The sequence below is a fragment of the Chlorocebus sabaeus genome, unplaced genomic scaffold, assembly GCF_047675955.1.
Source record: "Chlorocebus sabaeus isolate Y175 unplaced genomic scaffold, mChlSab1.0.hap1 unalloc_scaffold_581, whole genome shotgun sequence".
In the NCBI taxonomy this organism is placed as follows: domain Eukaryota; kingdom Metazoa; phylum Chordata; class Mammalia; order Primates; family Cercopithecidae; genus Chlorocebus; species Chlorocebus sabaeus.
Genome location: NW_027327905.1, coordinates 112630 through 123376, shown reverse-complemented (window position 1 = coordinate 123376; position 10747 = coordinate 112630). Strand labels below are relative to the sequence as shown.

Sequence of the window (10747 nt, the reverse complement as noted above, 5' to 3'; positions counted from 1 at the left end):
TTCCAGTATCTCTCACTTAAGGAGGCCTTGGTTGAATCCAACCTAGTGTGATGGTTAAGAGCTCAGATTCCAAAGCCAAACAGCCTGAGTTTGAGTCTTGGCTGTGACACTTACTTAGCTGTATGACTTAAGCAATTTATCTGGTTCATTTGTGCCTCAGTTTCCTAATCGGCAAGATGAAGGAAACAATTAGACCTACTTCATTGGGTTGTCATGAACATTAAATGAGCTATTCCATGAATAATACCCAGAATAGTTCTGGAGAATAGCAAGAACTATGTAAGTGGTTGATGGTATAATATTCAACTAACTCTATTTTTTAGTTTTATAATATTCACCTAACAAATATTATAATATTCAACTAACACTCCCCCAAAAAACATATATTTCAGGGGAAAATAAAAGGATCTTTTGACATAATTTATCTTGGTTATTTGCTTCTTGGTGCTGAAATGGAGAAAAGTTACAAGCTACTTTCTGTTAAAAATATTACAACAATATTTTAACAAGAATTCCCCCCACCAAAACAAAACCCTGACAGAATGAAAAATAACTGTTAACAGGCCAGAATCATATTGGGAAAAGCAGGATGCCAGAAGGCAAAATCTGAAGCACATGCTATTTAATATCCTTATTAATGATCTGAAGCACGAAATAAATTGTACATTATTCTTATTTGCAGAAAATCATAAACAGTGAAAAATAGATCAACAGTACAGAATAATCCAGAGACGCTGGAGAGGCACACCAGTTTAAGTGTGATGAGTTCAATTTACAAGAACATGAAACAATACACTTTGGGAAAAATACTATGAGGCACAGACATAAACTGAGAATTCTAAAGAGCAAAAAGGCTTAAGAGGATTTGGGGTGATAGTCTACAACAAATTCACGAGAGCTTCCAATGTTATGCTAGTAGGAAAAAAAAGGCAGGGAGGTAAATATTCTAGAAGAGGAGCAATATGAAATTACTGGTACTGAGAGCTGAACACTACATGTAGTAATGGAAGTTATTCCAAGTCACTTTATGATTTTCCCATTTCTGCTTTAGAGAAGTACCTAATGAAAGCAGTGTGGCCTTTCTTCAAAGAGGTAAAAACAGAAATACCATTCGACCCAGCAATCCCATTACTGGGTATAACCAAAGGAATATAAGCCATTCTACCATAAAGACATATGCACATATTATGTTAATTGCAGCACTATTCACTATAGTAAAGACATGGAATAAACCTAAATGCCCATCAATGGTAGACTGGATAAAGCAAATGTGGTACATATACACCATGGAATACTATGCAGCCATAAAAAGAATGAGATCGTGTCCTTTGCAGGAACATGGATGGAGCTGGAGGCCATAATCCTTAGCAAACTAACGCAAAAAACCAAATACCACATGTTCTCACTTATAAGTGGGAGCTAAACGATGAGCCTGCAAGGACACAAAAAGGGGAACAACAGACACTGAGGTCTACTTGAGGGTGGAGGGTGGGTGAAGGGAGAGGATCAGAAAAAATAACTATTGGGTACTAAGTTTAGTACTCAGGTGACAAAATAATCAGTATAACAAACCCTCATGACACAGGTTGACCTATATAACCAACCTGCACATGTACCTTTGAACCTAAAATAAAAGTTTAAAGAAGAAAGAAAAGTACCTAGCAATATTTCCCTCACTATGAAAATGTACATCTTCAGCTCTATATCTCTGAAATAGCAAGGAAACATAAAAAATAAGCCTGGGAAAACATAAACCAGGGTTTTTTTTTTTTTTTTTTTTTTTTTTTTCCACAGCAGAGATAGGCTCCCAAGTGAGGAATTCCTTTAAGGAATTTGGATGAACAATAATACATCGTTGGAAGCTAGTTAGCTTCCCAAAAGATGATAGTTATTATAGACATCAGGTTTTGCCATAGTTATCTGTAAAGGAACATCAAGAATAAACACATGGCATTCATTAAATTACTCATTAAGCAAAAATTTATTGAGCAAAATGTGAATAATACAGGCAGGTGGTGTGTAATGTCTAGAGATACAAAAATGAATGAGATATAATTCTCCTGCATGAAACAGGCCCTTCAGCAGATCATTATAACCTAGTATGGTAAATACAGCGATGGACAAACACACAGCAGGAACCCAGAAAGTGTAAGCTCTAACCCCAAGCGGTGGGGAGAGCGGTGCAGAGCAGAGATGGGAGATGCCCTAAGCAGTTTTAGAGGCTGGAGGTGCAGGATGAGGAAGGTGAAAAGTGACACCAAAAAAAAAAAAAAAAAATCACTGAGTCCTTAAGGAGTCACTGACAAGTGTTAAGTCAAGAAGGGTGAGAGTCAATTTGAGGTTTTATAATGATCACTCTGGCAGCCAGTTTGGAGGCTAAATTTGAAAGAAGTTTAGAAAGAAATGGCACCTAAGAGTCCAGGTGAGCAATGCTGTAAGTGACATCTGGCTTTTTCTCCTGGGCTGCATCCACAGGAGGCCTCATTTCTATGGAAAGAGCACCCTGCACTGGCCTTGGGGAAGACCCTTTTTGCAGGGTCTACACTGCACTGACTGCATCCTTGGTTTAGAAAGAAATAGGCAAGAGACCAAAGCTAGGCTAATTATAATCATATCATCCTTTCTCTCTCCCTGGAACTTAAATCATGTGCCAAGAAACTAACAGACTGAAAGGGATGAAGCTACTTTACCACTATGGCAGCGTCCTTAGGAGACCACACTATTGTCTGTCACCAACAATCCCTGAACCCCCTTCTTGTCCTTCTATATCCCTTCTTGCCCCTCCTGAGGCCTCAGCTTTTCGCTTGGATTCTGAAACCCGCTCCTGCCCCCTCGCCTTTCTTTTTTTTTCTTAAGTTAGCCAAATCCCATTCTGTTACTTGCAACCACAGAAGTCAAACTAATAAAGGACTGAGTAATCCTTAGGAGGTTAAGTAAGTTTCTATACACAGAATAAATACATATTTATTAAAAATATATAAAATAAAATTGTTTCTATATATTGAACCATTTTTTATTGAAGTATGGCTAGGAATACAATCATGTTCATACATACAAGTTTTTCTAAAGCAATATGTACCAAATTACAAATAGTTTAAAGTCCTGAAACTGGCAAAAAAAAAAAAAAAAAAAGAGCAAGCATTTATAACTACAGTTGATCCTTGAACAACATGGGGGTTAGAAGCACAGACTCCTGCACAGTCATACATCGACTTACAACTTTTGATTCCTCCAAAACTTAACTACTAATGTCCTGCTATTGACCAGAAGCCTTACCAATAACATGAAGAGTAAACACATATTTTGTATGTTATATACTGTATTCTTTCAATAAGATAAACCAGAAAAAAGAAAATGTTATTAAGAAAATCTTACAGAAGAGAAAATGTACTTACTATCCATTAAGTCAAAGTGGATCATCATAAAGGTCTTCATCCCATTGTCTTCACATTGAGGCTGGAGAAGAGGATGGAGGGGAGGGACTCGTCTTACTAGCTCAGGGGCGACAGAGGTAGAAGAAAATTCATGTATAAGTGGACCCATGCAGTTCAAACCTGTATTGTTTGAGGGTCAACTGTATTTCAAATTAAACTTTTTTTTAAGTTTAATTGTAAAATTTATGTTTTTAAGACACAAGTAATTTTACTTTCCAAAACACTGGGTTTCCCCAATTAGTATTAGAAAATGTTTAAAGTTCTACTCCAAATCCCTTAAAAACTTATTGAAGAGGCACTAAAATCAAGTCATGACATCAAGAGAACTATTGAACGGTAGGCTCCCCAGGCATCTCCCCTCAGGGAAAATGGGTAGAGTACTTAAAATAATTTTTTCCATTAGGTATAGCAATGAATCAATTTAAAATTATTGAGTGGCCGACACTGTAACACAGAGGAATAATGTTCTGGAAGTCTCACTTAAATTACTGACATCAGATATTTGAAAATGAATGACTATGGAATCTGCCCACAGGTAAGACACCGTGTCTGCAATTATTCTTTCAATTTCAACTAGGGAGACATCCTTTTAAAAGCTTAAAATGAAAGGGGATTTTTTTTTAATTACATTGCCCATTGTATGTATAATTGTACAATCATGGACACAGACAGAGCCCTTCTCTTTCTCTAATAATTGGAGATTTTACAGTGAGGGCCACCTTCACCCAGGAGTTAAGTACTAGCTAGATACAGAAGGTCAGGTCACACTCCTGCTCAACAATCTTTAAGGGTTTTCCATTTCTCTCAGAACAGGTACACACTGATATGTAGCTATCAAGGACATCTCATCCTTTCCAGTTTCAAGCTGAGGCACTGACAAAAATATGCTCAATGTCTTGCCCATGGATCCCTTCCTGATGTATTCTCTCCCCACTGCCACCATTTCTGTTTGTCCATCTATCTGTCTGTCTAAATCCAGCCAGTGCTTAAAGATCACTTCCAAGTTTATCTCCTCTGTGAAGATCACTGCAGCCACATAGACCACTCTGGTTTATTCCTCTTCCAAATTCCTCCAAAACTCTCATCCTTACCAGTCACTGGCAATCATCAAATATCATCTAGTATCATGACTTTTCTTGTTATCATGTTCACTACTATTTCCATGACTAGGACATTCATTCATCCATCAAATATTCCCTGAATTCCTGCTAAATGCAGACATGGTCCTCCGTACAGAGAATCCAACTACAAGCAAAGCAGACATAGATATAGTTTAGTTGAGACACTTTTTAAATTAGTGTTCAAATAATCATTCAGTTGAGAATGAAATTGTGTCCACTAAGATAACTCCCGCTTTAAGTAATAGAAAATCTTCACTTCAAATTGGCAAAAACAGTATGAACATTTGCCACCTCTCGAAGGAAGTTTGGTAGTAAGGTGACTCCACCTGCTTGCTGGTGTCTCAGAGCTGCCCTCCTCTTTCTGTGGGCTCCATCTTCAGGCTGGCATCAGCATGACTGCAGCTGTTCCAGGCAACTGTTCCATGACCGAGGCCTCATCCCGGTCAGCAGACGCAGAAATGGACTGTTTCCTTCTGAATCCTCTTCCTTTTTTTTTGACAGAGTCTCACACTGTCACCCAGGTTGAAGTGCAGTGGTGTGATCTGGGTTCACTGCAAGCTCCGCCTCCTAGGTTCACGCCATTCTCCTGCCTTAGCCTCCCCAGTAGCTGGGACTACAGGCACCTGCCACCACGCCCGGCTAATTTTTTTGTATTTTTAGTAGAGACAGGGTTTCACCATGTTAGCCAGGATGGTCTCGATCTCCCAACCTCGTGATCCGCCCGCCTCGGTCTCCCAAAGTGCTGGGATTGCAGGCATGAGCCACTGTGCCCAGCCTGCATCCTCTTCTTAACAGCAAGAAATACCATCTCTAAAGTCACCTAGCACATATTCCCTTTTGTGTCATTGGCCCAAAGTGGGTTATGTGCCCACGTCTTAACCAATCATTGTCAATGGGATTTACAAGGAGATGGAAATAAGGTGATCCACCCCTGAGTCGTGCAGAAGGAGCAGATACTGCAGCAAAATTCAGATTTGGTTATTACAGGAAAAGATGGGAATGTGTGACAAGCAGGCAACTAGCTGTGCCTGATGCAATTACCTAACAACCAATTAGGGGCAATAAGGGGAAGAAACGTGATCTCTTGAGAGTAAGTACAAAGGAACTTACATAACAAAGGACACAGACTGGTGTACAATGGAGAGATGTGGTCACCTTTGCCAGATATTTAGGAAGTTAAGCTTCCAGGCCTTGACAGTGAAGTGTGTAGCACGGTGAGAAGGATGGCAGCATTGGAGATGACCTCCAGTTTTCTGGCTTGCACCTGCCTTGAATCAGTCCACTAATTGTTAGGACCATTTTCTGAGCTAGGAAACTTTGGAAAGAGACTAAGTGGGGAAGGAAATTCAATCACAATCCCAGTTTTGTGCGTGCACGTGCGTGTGTGTTTGATCCTTTGAGACATTCAAGAAGCAATGTCAATGAGGCAGTTGGGTGTATGGTTCTGGAACTAGAGGAGCTATCTGGGCTGAAAGTGCAAATTTGTGAAACATCTGTTTATTGAAGCCATTGGAATGGATGAGATTTTCCAGATGGAGAAAGTAAAGACTCAGAAAAGGAGATGGCTCTGGACTGAATCTTGAGAAACTCCAGTATTTAATGCCAAGAGAAAAAAAGATAGCTGAAAAGGGGGTGGAGACAGAGTTGCCAGAAGGTAGTAGATTGCAAACTAACTGGGGCAAGAACTTTTGTGTACTCCATCTGCCCCTCCAATAATAGCTAGCACATGCCGTACTCATTGCAAGCACTCCTATCATATTTCTTAATTGGCTACAAGTACTCCTTTCATTTAAACTCCTTTAACTAATAATGTTCATAATTCATACCCTTAAAAATACCATTATTACCAAATTGTATTTAATATACAAGGTAGCACTTCATTTGACCCATATGGATTACAGCCATGAGAACTGTACTTCTTCACATACTTCTGTGTGTTTCCCCAGGCACATAGTAAACTCCTCATTGGCAATGACCAGCTCTTATATTCTTTTTGTTCTCAAGGTCATAGCACGGTATTTTTGACAGTAGTCCTTCAGCAGATGCTTCTTGAAGGTACTTAAATTTATTCTGACATTTTCCATATATTTATAATGTCCTTTATTCTAGGGAATGGAATAGCCTTACTGTTCTTGTATTGAGTTTACAGCCAGGCATACCTTATGTTTCAATAAAAAGATCTAAGATGAGGAACCAACTAGTCTATTTCTAATCCAAACCCATCACATTTCCAAGGTCAAAATTATCAAAAGGCATTTTTTTTACTTAACTGTGCCTTTGCCATTTAATCTGCAGCTCCTCATTATTTTTCTAATAGAATGGTTAATAATTTACCAAGTACAAAAATGAAGATTGTGCCTTTGAAGAAACATGCCCCCCTCCCTTTTTTAACCAGATAATTGCTAGTAACATTAGACTGCTGTCAATCAAGCAACACCATTCTAATTTTATGCTCCTAAAATGCATTAGGAGTCATTTATTCTCTGTCCCTTTAATAGCCAACATTTCCAATTAATTTTAGAAACTCAATAGATAATGACTGTAGGCTGTCCCACTTTTAAGAAGCTGGGTCTTAAACTCAACCTGTGGTCATTCAATGGACATCTGTCCACCTTGGGATCTCCAACAGAGACATGCCAAAGCCATTGTCTTGTGTGCCTCTAGAATCATTTTAAGTAAAGGAGCAAATAAATGCCTGTCTGTATAGGTAACATAAAAATATCACTGCATGCATTTTAAGGGAGAAATCCATCTCCAAGAAAACAAAAGCATGGCATGGTCAATAATGAAGAGAGCTGGTGAACACCGATATTTAAGTCTTACCATGAAAACAGCCAAACCAGAAATTTCAGAATAGTTCTCTCCAAAACTATTGGAATTTCACAGTACATCAATGACATTTTCGATAGGAAAACACCCAGCTCACATTTTTACCATTTGTGAGGACCCAAAACGAAAGAGCTGGATGGATATAAGGTGCTTTGGTGCCAACCTGTATAATTTACCTGCTTTGTATCCTAAAGCTTTGTGTCTAACAGGTCATCAGTTAAGCTGTCAATAAGGCAGTAAAACCCATATCGAGAACCTTCTGCAAGTGCACGTGGAGAGGAAGCAAGTTTGCATCAGCGAGCTTTCCAATCCGGCGACTTTCATTAAATTCTAAAGTCACTTGTCTTTGTCTCTGTATTAAAAGAAATAATTTCATGTCCAGTCCCTCCTTTAAAAAGTGACAGAACTCAACCATTCAATATTCATTAGTTCTTCTTGGCAACCCCATTTAGCTAATGGAAAATCAGGTACATTCATGTGCAATTATTAGATATTGAAAAATTATAAAATATCCAACTTCTCTTTTTACAGCACACACACACTCCCAAGTTTTACTCTACAGTTATGAAATAAACACATGCAGCTGCAACATCTCAATAGACCTTCATATAATTGGCAAGTTTGCAGTTTGCTGCATCTACATGTAGCTTGAAAAGCAGCCAGGGATTAGAACTTCTTTATCAATTTAACTCTGCTGTACTTTTTCTTGCAAAGCTATATGCCTAGTTCTCACAATTGTACTCGAACTAGGTGAAAGCTTAGGAGAGTGGGCAGAGGTGGGGAACTGAAGTATCACTTCAACACTCTGATGGTTAATTTCAGGTGTCAACTTGATGGATTCAGGAATACCCTGATAGCTGATAAAGCATTATTTTAGGCCATGTCTGTGACGGTGTTTCCGGAAGAGACTGGCATTTAAATCAGTGGACTGAATAAATAAAAACCACTTTCATCCATTGTGGGTGGGCACTATCCAATGTTGAGGGGCTTGTATAGAACAAAAAAGCAAAGGAAAGGTGAACTGGAGTGCTCTCTCTCTTTCTCTCTCGAGCTAAGACACGCTTCTTCTCTTGCCCTTATACCTCAGAACTCCAGATTCTTGGGTCTTTGGAGTTTGGGACTGACATCAGCGGCCCCCCAAATTCTCAGGCCTTTCAGCTTTGGACTCAGAGTTACACCATCTCCTGAGCCACACTGCTGGCTTCCCTGGCTTTCCAGTGTGCAGACAACATATCGTAGGACTTCTCAGTCTTCATAATCATGTGAGCCAATTCCCCTAATAAATGTCCTCTCATTTATCCATCTACCAACCTACCTACCTATATCCTATCAGTTCTGTTTCTCTGGAGAGTTCTAACTAATGCACACACTATCTTGACATAGCCACTAAAAGGCCAGTGACTGGGAAAGAGGTCCACACTGGGGGTTGATGTCATTCACTCTGGAGTCTCTGGGGTCACCTATGTGATTTCGAGCAATCTGCCTCATGTGTCTCAGACTCAGCTCTTTCGTCTGGAAGATGGAGATAATACTAAGACCAGGGCCTGGGCTAGGGTGAGGCAAGTGGGGCGCTTGCCTCAGTAGCAAAATATGACAGTGCCAAAAACTTAGTAGTCAAGATTAATAATATTGTCATGCAATATTTCTTTTGAAGTCAAATTCGTCATCTACAGCAACCTATTTTCATAAAGAAAGGTTCACTGGAGCCAGGGCCAGTATTAAGGTGATGCAAATGAAGTAGAGTCATGCAAGTACAAGGCTGGATCCTGTCTTTAGTTAAAATGTTGATTTTTTTTTTTTTAGCATGAATCACTTTTGGATTAATTTTGAGTTTTTAAAGTGTTGTGTGAAAATATTATTTATCTCCATGGCTCAGTCTTTTGGTGCCCACTCACCTCATTCTAGCCCTGACTCTGATGAGCACCTGGCATTACTGGAAAGATGCGATGAAATGGTGCATCCAAATCTTGGCCCCTTGGTGTCTCCTCACTCCATATCCTCTTGGCCCCCCTCGGCTGAGTGCACAGTCTCCATGCATGCTTCCAACCTCATATACTCAGCCTCTCTCTATCTCTTCTTCAAAAATATCAGGAATTTAATGCCTCCAGGGGGAACCCTCAACCACAGAGGACAGTAGTTCAATAATCAATTCCCGCATTCAACATGTGAAGCTTTCTTCTAAAAGGCTGCTGACAAGCAGGAAAATACCAGGACTAGGATGAGGCAAGCAAGGTGCTTACCTTTGGGGAAAAAGTTCAGGAGGTGCCAAAACCTAAGTCACAAAACATAGTGTTTTCATGCAATATGTTCATAAATAATGGGCCATCAAGCTTAAAAATAATGTGAAGACCCGCTTTGAACCCCAGAGTTGGTATACAGATTGTTCTAAGTTGAAGACATTTGAGATTCAACAGATGCAGAAAGAAGCCTTCTTGGAGCGTCCCTTATCTGACTAAAAGCAGAAACTTCTGGGAAATGAAGCTGCCATAAATTCCCTCTTCAGGGCAGCTTTTACTCCCAGGAAGGAGACCAAGAGTAAACCTATGATAAATCCCTTCTTGGAGGAGTTTTACAACAATGAAGAAAATGAAAAGACCACTCAAACTTGCATAAACAAGTATACTACAAACTTTCTTCTCTCCCATTTTTTTTTCTAGAAATCCATTTGTCTTTCCTAAAGACCCTCATCTCGTCCTCCCACAGAGGCCTTTTCTCCCTCCTCCCTTTTCCCTACTAACTTAGATCTGTAATCTCTAACCTTAACCATTAATCATCTATCCAGCTACTGCTTTTTTAAGATCATGTGTGCACATGAATAAACTCTTCTTTCTTCTGTTAATCTGTCTTTTGTCAGTTTAATTCACAGGCCCACGGGTAATGAACCTCAGAAGGTAGAGGAAACGTTTTTTTCTGCCCCAATCATTAGAAATTACGATGGTTTGATTTGAGGAAAGTCTTATGTTCCATGTCATTTCATCTCTATCTGAGAGTAGGGCGAGAAACATAAGAGTCTTTGAATTTAGCAGAAGAAAAGGGTAGGGAGAGATAATGAGAGTAAAAGTCCTGTCTAATGTTCAAATGAACAGAAACTTTCAACTTGCCAGGGACTCTCTTCATTTTCCATTTTCAACATCGTAACACTTTCCCCTAACAACAGGTTACTTATTACATATGAAAGTTATAGCTACGATGTTTTTTGCAAAGCAGACAATGAGACAAATGTAGACAAACACATTTGGCCCCAACATACTTTTTTCCCATTAGCCAAAAATCACTTTTTACTTTCTCATTAAGAGGAGAAAACAAATCCAAATATGTGAAGCAAAGAAAGGATCTATATGCATGTTTTAATTAATTTGTTTC

At 39.3% G+C, this 10747-nt stretch overlaps 1 protein-coding gene across 17 annotated transcripts in view; it reads right to left on the bottom strand.

The window, feature by feature from the left end:
- Positions 1 to 441: 441 nt before the first annotated feature.
- The window catches only part of LOC103247284 (extended synaptotagmin-2-like), a 103982-nt gene continuing 93676 nt past the window's right edge, over positions 442 to 10747 (bottom strand). For 9 of the 17 annotated variants that reach the window (XR_012092476.1, XR_012092482.1, XR_012092477.1 and 6 more), the window contains one exon: positions 442 to 7736. The gene's annotated coding sequence lies outside the window, so the exon portion shown is untranslated. The remainder of the gene's footprint in view (positions 7737 to 10747) is intronic. The other 8 variants (XR_012092481.1, XR_012092486.1, XR_012092488.1 and 5 more) reach the window with 6 other exon arrangements.